The sequence below is a fragment of the Hippopotamus amphibius genome, chromosome 3 (genome assembly GCF_030028045.1).
Source record: "Hippopotamus amphibius kiboko isolate mHipAmp2 chromosome 3, mHipAmp2.hap2, whole genome shotgun sequence".
NCBI classification, from domain to species: Eukaryota; Metazoa; Chordata; class Mammalia; order Artiodactyla; family Hippopotamidae; genus Hippopotamus; species Hippopotamus amphibius.
Window position 1 is genome coordinate 39,349,371 of NC_080188.1, and position 12,001 is coordinate 39,361,371.

Sequence of the window (12,001 nt, forward strand, 5' to 3'; positions counted from 1 at the left end):
ATGAAGATCTTTGAATCATGTGTTAACACCCACAAGAAAGTATCTACCACATGTGAGTAGACAATATGACTTAGCCAGTTGATATTCACCAGCATTTTTCAGTGACCACTCCAGTGCTGACACAATGGGCACACAGACAAAAATGGCAACAGTGACATTGATCAGAGGCTACACATGGGTCCTACAGCATGGACTCCCACCTAGCAATGCCGATTTAGCAACTGCTGCCTCTGATTGTCCAGCAGCAGGTGAGTGAATGCCCAATAGGGCAGCATTCCTTGTGACGATTAACCACTTGGTGACAAGATGAGTTCATTGGGATTCTTCCAACATCAAGGGTTACTGAACTGTTCTCATAGAAATGAATAGTATATTCTTCATATGGATTTGACTTCACTGTCTTCAAGATCTCAGCCAGAATTGCTCTCTTGGGATGTTCAGAATGTCTGATCCAAATGAAAAGAATCCCATGCAACACAGCATCTGATGAGAAACCACTTTACAGAGAAGGAGGTGTGGCAGTAGATCCACTACGGTGGGGTCTTCTGGCCCTGTCACATACCACACCACCCAGTAGCTGCTAATCGGGTGGAGCCCTGGAATGACTCATTGAAGGTACAGCTGAAGCACCAGTTTGGAGGCAATACCCTTAGAAGATTAAGATGGCATCCTCCAGGTCATGTGCATTCATTGAGTCAGAAACTTATATATGGTGTTATGCCCCATAGAGGATGGATACATGAGTCCGGGAACCAAGGGATCAAAGCAGTAGTCAGCACATGTACCATTTCTCTTACTGTTTCACTTAGGGACTTTGTGCCTCAATCTCTGCAACTCTAGAGCCCCTGTCCCTCAAAGGATACACAAACTCATTAGGGTCATTGAACTACTAGCAATAACTTACACCTGGTCATTTTGAGCTGTTTATATTCAGTCAATAGCAGACAAGAGGATTCACTATCATGAGAGAAGAAATTGGTCATAATTAGCAGGAGGAAGTAGGCCTCCTTTTACACAGATTCCCCTCATCTTACTTTCAAACTTTGAAGCAGGAGCTAGTTTCAAAAGAAAAGAGACGGTAGAGAAGACATCCCAGTGGTGATGGCAGCAGAAGTGGTAGCACCCAGATACTAGGTTTAGCAGCAGCAGTAATAGAAGCATTCGCTCTCCTGAAGCAGCAGCTACAGCAGTACCAGCTGCAGCAGGCCAGCTTTGTCCTCACAGGGCCTGTCTGGTTCTGGAATCCATTTCCATGAGTCCAGTAGCTCCCTTGTGTTTATCGTTTCTGACCATTACCAAATTTGGTTCACCATCTTTCCAGTGACACTGTTAGCCACCAAATACTCACTCAACAAAATTGTGTTCTTTGTAAATGGGGAAGAGTTATTTTCTGTTGTTTGCTTCAAAGAACAGACTGATATGGAGGGATGGTGCATGAACAGACCCAGATGAATGAAGAATAATAGTAAGGGTGGCCTTAAAAAAAGTCAGAAACTTAGGTGGAAAATTTATTCCTCTCTTGCTTTTAACGTTCACATCCAAATTTCTAGCTAGACCTGCTGTCTTATCCTCTAAAACATATCATCCAAATATACTTTATTTTCCATCTCATTAATATGACCCCAGTCCAAGCCATATCTGTTGTTTATTTTTAGCAAGTGTTTGTGTGAATGTCCTCTCTAGTTCCAAAATTAATTAAAGGCTTTTCATAAACCAGTGGCTGAAAAGTTTGGAAATACAAGAGAGAGATTAGAAAGTTTTTTTTTCAAAAGCTTTATTTTCTACTTAAGAAAGTGTTAAGTATTTAATCAGATATTAACTGGAATGGATTTTCAGCCCTCTGTCTTTTTTCAGGCCTTGAAGTTACAGGAGAATTGCAAAAGCCTATTTATCCCCCACTTTCTTCTACCTATGGAAAGCAGAGATAAATAAGTTTAACTGTTGTCAAATTCTCTGCAAGGAATTGGGTTACTATTTTTTCTCTCTTGTGGTGACCAGGCTCCTTCAATTGAATGACTGACAGGATATCATATTACATATTTTTCTTTTCCGTTTTGAGCATGTAAAGACTGTCTTCCTATATTTCTTAGAGAAGAGATTACAATGTAGCAAGCCTGGAAAATTCTCATAACACAGTTGATGTATAAAGACTACAGAACACTTTCTCTCCCAGTTATTACTTCTATAACTGGTTTACAAGCACATAAAGTAAACAGCTTAAACTCTTCTCCCATTGCTCTGAGAAAACTTGGAAATTTCACTAGTTTGGAAGAAGCTATAATTGAATCAAACTGTGCCTGTGAATTTCAGTTTCTTTGCTTTCTTTATTTTCATTTTTTTTTTTTTGTGGAAGGTTTTAAACAGAAGATTTGATTTCTCTAATAGATATCATACTATCCTAATTTTCCATTTCTTCTTCTGTTGTCCTTATTAAAGATGTATTTTTCCAGGAATTTATCCATTTTATTCCACATTGTCAAAATTTTGCCATACAAAATATCTTTTTGATGTCTGAAGACTTGCAGTGGTATTAGAATAAGATCATCCCCAGTATTAAGTAATTTATTTTTTTTCTCTTGTATCAATATTGGTAGGCACTTCTCAATTTTAATAATGTTATTTCAAACAAATTTTGGCATCTCTTCTTTGACAAATCTATTTTCATTTTATTAATCTCTGCTTTTATTTTTTTTAGATATACCACTTTTATAAACAGTAAAAACAAAATGCTTTTAATAGCATAATGAGTATGATAATATTCAAGCATTAAATTTGAATTCAGTTTTACAAGAAGATGGAAGGGACAGAAGACAGAAGTGTCTCTTCTCATTAAGAACATTTCTCTGAATTATCACATAAATTTCTGCCTACATCTCAGGGGACATATTTTAATTAAGTGAACTCTTCCAGGTAAGACAAATTACAAAATGTAGTCTTTATTCTTTGGCAATAGATCTAACTAGGGATAAGCCAAAAGATGGTGAGAACACATATTGGGGTAAGCAGCAAATAATCTCCACCAGACATCAAAAGAATAATAAGGAGAAATACTTAAAAAGGATTGCCTCTGGGCTAGAGAGTGTATGGGTTGGAGGTAGTAGAAAACATTTGCTTTTAATTACCACTCATAGAAAATACTGTAAGAAAGCATTCAATAGCTATTAAATTATATAGAATAAGGATATATAATAACATAGAACAGCACTGATAGTACATATATTAGTAGAATACATGTAACAAAATAATCAGCATGACACATTTTAAAATTACATATATGTACACATGTATGCACACATGCAAATAAATAAGCATACACATAAGATTTTTAGAGGGAAATATATCAAACATCTTAATTTAGTTTTTTTACCCATTTGTCCTAAAATAGTGTACTGTTTGCATATGAATTAAAAATTGTGTACATACATATAATACAGAAGTTTATATAATCTAAGCCAATCATTTGAAAATAAAATGTTAATCTGTATGATTCGAATTCAGATTAAAGGATTCTAGGCTACTATCATTAAAGGAATCCTCCTCTTTTCTTTTTAAAAAAATATTACATATTATATTTCATGCAGAAAATTACATTTCTACATAAAAGGAATATTACAACTTCATGAAATATTTTTGAAGCAACAATGGTAGTGAGTGACTAAATTTATTGTTCAAAACATTTTATAAACTGAAATAATTTTTGTTTCTTTTGTTATTGCATCATTAACTCCACCACATCCAAATGGTAATAAATTCAAATATAAGAAAATGATTAATTACCTATGTAAGCTCTATATGAAATACTGCTTGAACTAGATAGACTAGTGAGAAATACAGAATGACCTATTGAGAAGCCATCTGTATTTCTGTCCAACTTTTTAAAAGCATTTCTCCTGCTATCATTATTACAGTGTTCAATAACAATGTAACAGAAGCTTTATTACCAGGAAATCATGGATGTATTTAATACCCTCTTGATATGCTTCTATTGCCTCTTGAAACATTTCTGGGATAATTGTCTTTATTAGGCATATTTCCATATCTTCTTAGAATCCAACAACATGGATTTTTACAAATCTCTGAAAAGACATCAGTATATCAGTCTAAAACCAACCAACCAAGTCTAAATGCCAAAAAGTGAGAAATAGAAAATATTGAAATGAATGTTGCTCTCAGTATTTAACCAATGATTCATCTGATTGTGTTTATGTAGTTTATTATTTGACTGACAGATGCTTTATATAAAAATTGATGAACATTTTGCTGATTGTATGGTCAATGTATGTATGGTCAATCCCTATTTCAAAAGATTATTAGTATATTAAAAGTTTAGCATAATGAACCCTATCAGTTTGTTATTTCTAATATTAATGTTTTTCCAATTTGTCTCCCTTACCTAATTAATTATGGGGTTTAGATCAATATACTCATTTTTTTGGTGCTATCCATTACTATAACATGTGTGTTACAATATCCCATGAAATTGTGGAGATCTAATTCTGCCAAGTTTGGCTTTACATATTGTGGGCTACTTTATGAATAGCAGACAACTGTAGAATTGCTCAAACTTCCTGGTGAAATTTTTTTCTGTTATTGTGTAAAGATTTTTTTAAAAATCTCAAACAATTATGTTATGAATAGATAAAGAAATAGGTGATATTAATATTTTGCTGTTCATTAGCAATCCAGCATCCTCCCAGGACACTTTTGTTATTTTAATTGAGTAACTTTTCCCATCTTTTACTTTTAAAGTTTCTGAGAACTTATATTTTATTTGTATCTTTTCTGAGAACTTATATTTTATTTATTATTTCTAATTTATCTTGTGTGCAAATCTATGTCTGTACATTAATAAGATTAGTTCAAATTGCTATTTTGCAGCCAAATGCTCTACCCCTGATTTACATTCTTATTATAATTGCCAGTGTGTTAAGAGCTACTTTTAACACATCTTTGTACTTTCCCCTTATTCAATTCAATCACTTTTTTCAATTTTCTTTTCTCTTCTTTCCTACCATTTTTGGTGGAGGTGGTGGGGAAGCAGGAGTAATCAAGGGTTTTAATTTTTATTCTTTCCTATCTACTGGTTTGGTAGTTATATATTTTATTTATATTCTTAATGATATGCATATTTAACAAATTTTCAAGATAAAACAGAAATATCCAAACACTTTAATATTAAAAATTAAAGAAATAAATGAATTAACAAATGGATGAAATAATGGATGTGGGACAGAATCAGCTCATGGGTGCTCAGTTTAGAAAAGCTATTTTTTGGGAGAAGATGTGTATTCAATCTTGTGTTCTCTTCAGTGTGTGTAGTATTTGAAATATTTTGTGTTTCATTTCTTCAGTGTTGATTTCCTCAGGAAAATGAAAGAATGAGAAACAAAACTTGTATTAGCTTCATTAGTAAGCATGCCATTTAATTGACATTTGGGATAAAAATTTTTTTTTATGTACCACTGCTAAGTCAGGTCTTCTCATATTTGATAAGAATAAAAATAGGTGGTTACGTTAAAAAGTAAGAGGACCCCACATAAACCTAAGTCATGGCTCAGTTTCAGATTTTAGAACATAATATCAAGCTATTTTAAGTATATATTTATAAACACTGGAGCTCTTTATAATTTGGTTTCTAGTAGCATATTTGGATTACATTATAAAGCTTAAAATAAAAAGTTGTTATTTATAAAAAAATTCCTTCAAGAATGGGGTGGTTTTGAATTAAACTACAAAGAGCTGACAGCTTCCCTGGTCTTACATATGACAGTGATTATAGCTGGATTTCTTAAAGTCCAAGAGGAAAGTGCTATATGATTTTGTCATGTAGCCAGCTGACATAAATGTACAGGCATTAAGGAATCTGTCATTGTAGGTACACAGCAGAATGAAGGAAAACATCTTCCGTAATGTAACAAATTTTCCTGATTAGCTGAAGGATGAACTTATTGGATCGTTATTTACTCCAAATAGGAACAATATTACAGATAACTTTCAAGCAATTAGTTTTAAAGTTTTTGACACAGAAATAATTTTATGACTACTTCTGTGGGGCAAAAGTGGTGTCCCAGAAGGTAAAAGTGTACCCAAATATTGAAAGTCTTCCCATTAAGACATGTAAGGGGAAATAATATTTACAACTCCCATTTATTAATGATTTAATTTGTGTCCAGTACTATGCTAAACATTTTACATGCAGAACACAAAACTAGTGTGAATAGGAGTAGAAGAAATTGGATTGTAAACCAAATTTCTCTTGATGTCAAAGGCGATGCATGCCACAGTATAAAAGCAATAGTGTAGGCAGGTTTAAATTACATTTTACAATTTAAGTATTGTTTTTCTGACCATTTGTAAGTTCATATCATTGTTTCTATTTGCCTTTCCACTTTTTTTTTTAAACTCATTGATTACCGAGTCCTAATTCTCAGACAGACTCTCATGTCTGTGTTCATCCATACCAACTTAACTCACTCCTCCTACTCTGTTGCTCTTAACCTATCCTTGTCATGTTCTTGTTCCATGCTACCTTTACTTCTCTTTGCCTTCTTGACTAAAACTTTAGATTCATTTTGCACATATGTTGCTCAATCCTAATCTACCACAACTGGAATTTCTAACTATTATTCAATGTCATTACCCTTTGGAGGCTGGTTTTCTCTTTCTCTACTCTCCAGGTTGAGATTTATGGCTTGAAATACTGTATAAATGAATCTTGTGCTTACATTCAATATCCTATGTAAATCATTCACAATTTACACTTTCATATTTATCATCTAGCTTTCCATATGACCACTTTGACCCATGGTTAATACAACATCTAGATATTTGCTCTTTTTTGTTTAATCTTTTTATTTTATTAAGTTGGGATTAAAGGATTCATATTGAGGGGTGGTTATGATATTTGCAAAGGATTTGAAGGTTTCCTATAAGTAAGGGTACAATTTCAAACGTGCAAAAGACAAAGTTTATTCCTAAGGCATTAGAACCACTACTGAGGCTTTTTAATTAAGGAAAGTAATACAAAATCATTTCGTGAAAACTATCCTAAAAATTTGTATTCACAATGGATTGACCAAGAAGAAAGAACAGGATAGGGGCATAAAGTTTGAATCTACTTCAATAAATGGAATATACAAAGTGGGAATCCTGAGCTAAATTTATAGCACTAGGAATTGAAAAGCAGAAGTCACTGTGGGTGGTAATAAAAAGAGTATACTTTGGTTTATAATGTCTTATTTGCTGTGGGAGATGAAGAAGAGGTAATGATTAAGGACTAAAGTTTTCTGGTTACTGATTAAAATGTGTTTAATTTGGAATATTAGAAGGATAGGTGTGAGTTGGGGAGTGGATGATGAGTTCCATTTTAAATACATTGTACTTGAAGGTACCAAAAAATGTTCATATGGAAATGCCTTGAAGCCAGTTGAAAATGAAGTGAAAGTTTAGGTGAGAAGTCAAGTTTAAAGACAGTAGGTTTGAAACTCATCCTGAATGTAATAGTAAGTGTTGTAAGATTGGATGGATCTCTTGGAGAGGAAAAGGTCAATCAGAAACTGAAACCTGGAAAATGCTCACATCCAGAGAGTGGGAGGCAAGAAAGGACAGAATGAAGGCAATGCCTACAGCAAAGAGCTGTTCTGAGCTGTCTCTTACTTCCATATAGAGACTGTGGGCACATTAGTTAGAATCTTAAATAATATATATGGACATGGCTGGCACATTGTCCTAGATGTTTAAGACACCTTAGTTGAAATAAAATGAAGTTGCCAATAGGGAGTTAGAAATAGAAACAAGACAATGTGAATCCAGAGGAAGAGAATTTCCATTCTGGCAGAGAGGATGCAAAGAAAATTAACAGAGAAAATATTGAATATGGCAATTAGACTATCATTATTGACTTTTGAGACCAGAGTGTAAGCATATTCAAACTTAACAAAGTATTAAGAAAATAGTATCTCTCAAATTTACAGCCATAGCTCCAAAAGATTCTTTTCTCTTTCTATGGTCACTTTTAATATTTTGATATGACCTATAAGTGTCATTAAACTTTTATCCTCATTTCAATAATAGAGAAACTGTGTCGGGGAGTCAAGATACATGTTTTACAAATGTTGGATTAAACGCCAGAATTTAAAATTTGGCATACTGCTCCTTGGATATCAAACTAAATGTTCTTTAATTACCACCATGGCAAGTAGTTTTTCTTTATGATGTGATCAGCTCATGCATGTAGTTAAATGGCATATAAACAACAATCAATTCAAATTAAATCATTCCATTTTTAGATTTAAAACCTACCAAGGCATTTCATATCACATAATTGTATAATTCACTATAATTACATAACACTCATATGGCACTAAAAAATTGATAGGCTGACATTAAAGCAAAATGACTTAAACCTATCTTAATCTGAAATGCAATGATCACATTACTAATAATAAGATTAGTGCTACATTTTGGAATTGTATCCCCTAGGAAATTTATGAGTTTTCCCTTAAACAACTTTAACAACATTCAGAGAAAACCCCAGGAGAAAATGCATTAGCAAAATGTCTATTTATTTGTCACATATTTTTAATATTTCCTGATTAAAATTTCTTTATTTCCAGCCTGTTGAGATTATAAATATATTTGATCACAAATAATGGCAATGTTTTCTATAATTAGCCTCATCTTTAGTGATTTATTTAGTAATCAAATAGGCCAGATTCTGGAACTTTGATCACTTTTTAGGGAGTGAAATCTGGCATTACCAAAGGCTTGAAACTAATTGAAAAAAGACAAAATTCCTACTACCCTGTTCCTGCATCTATTACACTTAAAGTCAGAGGGGACTTCCTAATTTAGTTGGAACCCTAAGATTTCAAGGCAACACTTAGGACAATTTTTGCTGGCCCATGATACATTTAACATAGGACTTTAATGAAAAAATCTTGCTTTTCAATACTGAACATAAGGTATTAGTTCAAATAAAAGTAGCCCAAAAGACACATGCTTGGAAACAGGGTGGCCAGCTTCTTTGAAAAAGTAAAAGCTATGCCAAGGCAGGCTTGTTCAGTGAGGAAAGTATGTGTGGGGGCTTTAGGTAGAGTGCAGTCCTCAAACCCTTTGGAAAGCATGTGGCAATGGGGAGTATACAAAACAGAAAGGCAAAATTATCATCCAAGGAATGTTGCAGACGCTTCCCACAACCCTTAACTGCTACTTCAACCAAAAGATTTTCATACACTTTTGCCAGAGGAAACAAAATTGTGTTTTACTTTAAGATTAAGTACATATTTTTTTAAAAAGTTACCTTACTTGATTTGATTTTCTTCAAAGTATGCCTCAAAACATTAATCTTATCTGGACTTACTATATTTTTATCACCAATAAATTTATCTCTGACCCTCAAAAATTTTCATTTTCTGCAATTATCTGGGTTTAGTCGATGTCTCTAAATCTAACTTTTTAAATTTTTTTCTTTCATTATGGAATTTTCACACACATAACAAAGTAGGAATACTAGTATAATGAATCCTGATGGATTCATTTTAATTTTGTATAGTCTAACAGCAAAGCCTCGTATATCTCCAACATCCCCAAATTTTTAATGTAAATTTTAGTTAGCACATTATTTCATCCACAAACATTTAAGTATACATTGCTAAAATGCCTGTTTTCAAAACATAACCATAACATTAATGGTAATAAAATGCCTGGTTAGTTTTCATATTACCAAGATTGTCTTTTTTTTTTTTTCCATTTGTACAAATCAGGGACAAATTAAGGCCCATACACTACAATTTATTCATATTGATTTAAATTATTTAATTGTTGGACTTCCTAGGTGGCGCAGTGGTAAAGAATCTACCTGCCAATGCAGGGGACATGGGTTCAAGCCCTGCCCTGGGAAGATTCCACATGCCACAGAGCAACTAAGCCCGTGAGCCACAACTACTGAGCCCATGTGCCGCAACTGTTGAAACCCATGTGCCTAGGGCCGATGCTCCACAACAAGAGAAGCCACTACAATGAGGAGCCTGCGCACCACAATCAAGAGTAGCCCCCGCTCTTAGAAACTAGAGAAAGCCCGTGTGCAGCAACGAAGACACAACGCAGCCAATAAATAAAAATAAATAAATAAATAATAAATAAATTTATAAAATAAATAAATAAATAAATAATTTAATTGTTTTTCAATCTGTAGCTTCTATTTCCATCTTCCTGCCTTGCCCCGGAAATTATTTTCCTCTAACTGTTTGTCCTATCAGATTTCCTCAAACTTAGAGTTACTTACTTCATTGCATTGGCTTCGTAATTTAGCATCTTCCTTGGTCTCCTCTATTCTTCCATAAATTGACAGAAACTCAATCATATATGAATTTAATTTTGCAGAAAGTTTATTTTGTAGGAGTTACTGTGTATTTCTGTCAGTGTATGCATTACATCTAGTTTTACTTTATTTGAGACGGCATTCTTTTATTTACTTGTGAGATGCATTTTAAAATATATGAATTAAAAATCATCATAAAGGTGAAATATGTACCATTAGCTCTCAAGCAATTTTGTTAGAAAATTTATGGATATTTTTGCCTTGTAATGCCCAATTTAAAAAAATGATTCCCAAATATATGGGAAAAATGTAATTTCCACCTAATTTCCCTCTAGGAACTGCTTTTATTGTTATTTCTCCTTTTCCACTCCTGAAATCTTTTTTTTTTTCTTTTCATGTCTTTACTGGAGCATAATTGCTTTACACTGTTGTGCCAGTTTCTGCTGTACAACAAAGTGAATCAGGTATATTTATACATGTATCCCCATATCCCCTCCTTTTTGAGCCTCCCTCCCACCCTCCCTATTCCACCCCTCTAGGTCATCACCAGTCATCAAGTTGATCTCCCTGTGTTATGCAGCAGCTTCCCACTAGCTATCTATTTTACATTTGGTAGTGTATATATGTCAGTGCTACTCTCTCACTTCGTCCCAGCTTCCCCTTCCCTTCCCCACCCCCTGTGTCCTCAAGTCTGTTCTCTACATCTGCATCTTTATTCTTGCCCTGTCACTGGGTTCATCAGTACCATTATTTTAGATTCCATATATATGCATTAGCGTACGGTATTTGTTTTTCTCTTTCTGGCTTACTTCACTCTGTATGACAGACTCTAGGTCCATCCACCTCACTACAAATAACTCAATTTCATTCCTTTTTATGGCTGAGTAATATTCCATTGTATATATGTGCCACATCTTCTTTATCCATTCCTCTGTTGATGGGCATTTAGTTTGCTTCCATGTCCTGGCTATTGTAAATGAACTTTGTGGTACATGTATCTTTCTGAATTATGGTTTTCTCAGTGTATATGCCCAGTAGTGGGATTACTGGGTCACATGGTAGTTCTATTTTTAGTTTTTAAGGAACCTCTGTACTATTTTCCAAAGTGGCTGAACCAGTTTATATTCCCACCAACAGTACAGGAGGGTTCTCTTCTGAAATCCTTTTTGAAAACCTACAAACTATAATAAATCTAACAGCTGTGGAAAGAAAGTAGAATGAGTTGAAAGCATGAGAAGCCATGGATAATCTTAGATTTTAAGAATATATATAAATAAACTAAGCTAATAAATTATAAATTACAATATAATTTATAAATATATTTAAATAAAAATATATTTTTGTTCACAATATTTTATACAATTTCAAGAATCAAACAACACATAAAGCATGTGATTTTTTTTTCTTATCAAATGTCATGGCCCAAGAAATTCTGAGGAATATGACTTTAAAACCTTTAGTTCGACTGAAATTTTGTACTGAATTCTATGACAAAATATTTCCTGTCTATTAAAACCTATGTATATCATAACAAATATATTTTGAATTCACAACATAATTCATTCACTGATTAAGAGGAAGGTCAGTCAGTAGTTAAATAGCTCTCATTGACTTACTGGATATTCTGGAGTTATGTTTAGAGCAATTTATGACTCTGCTGGCACTCCTCTTAATATAGCT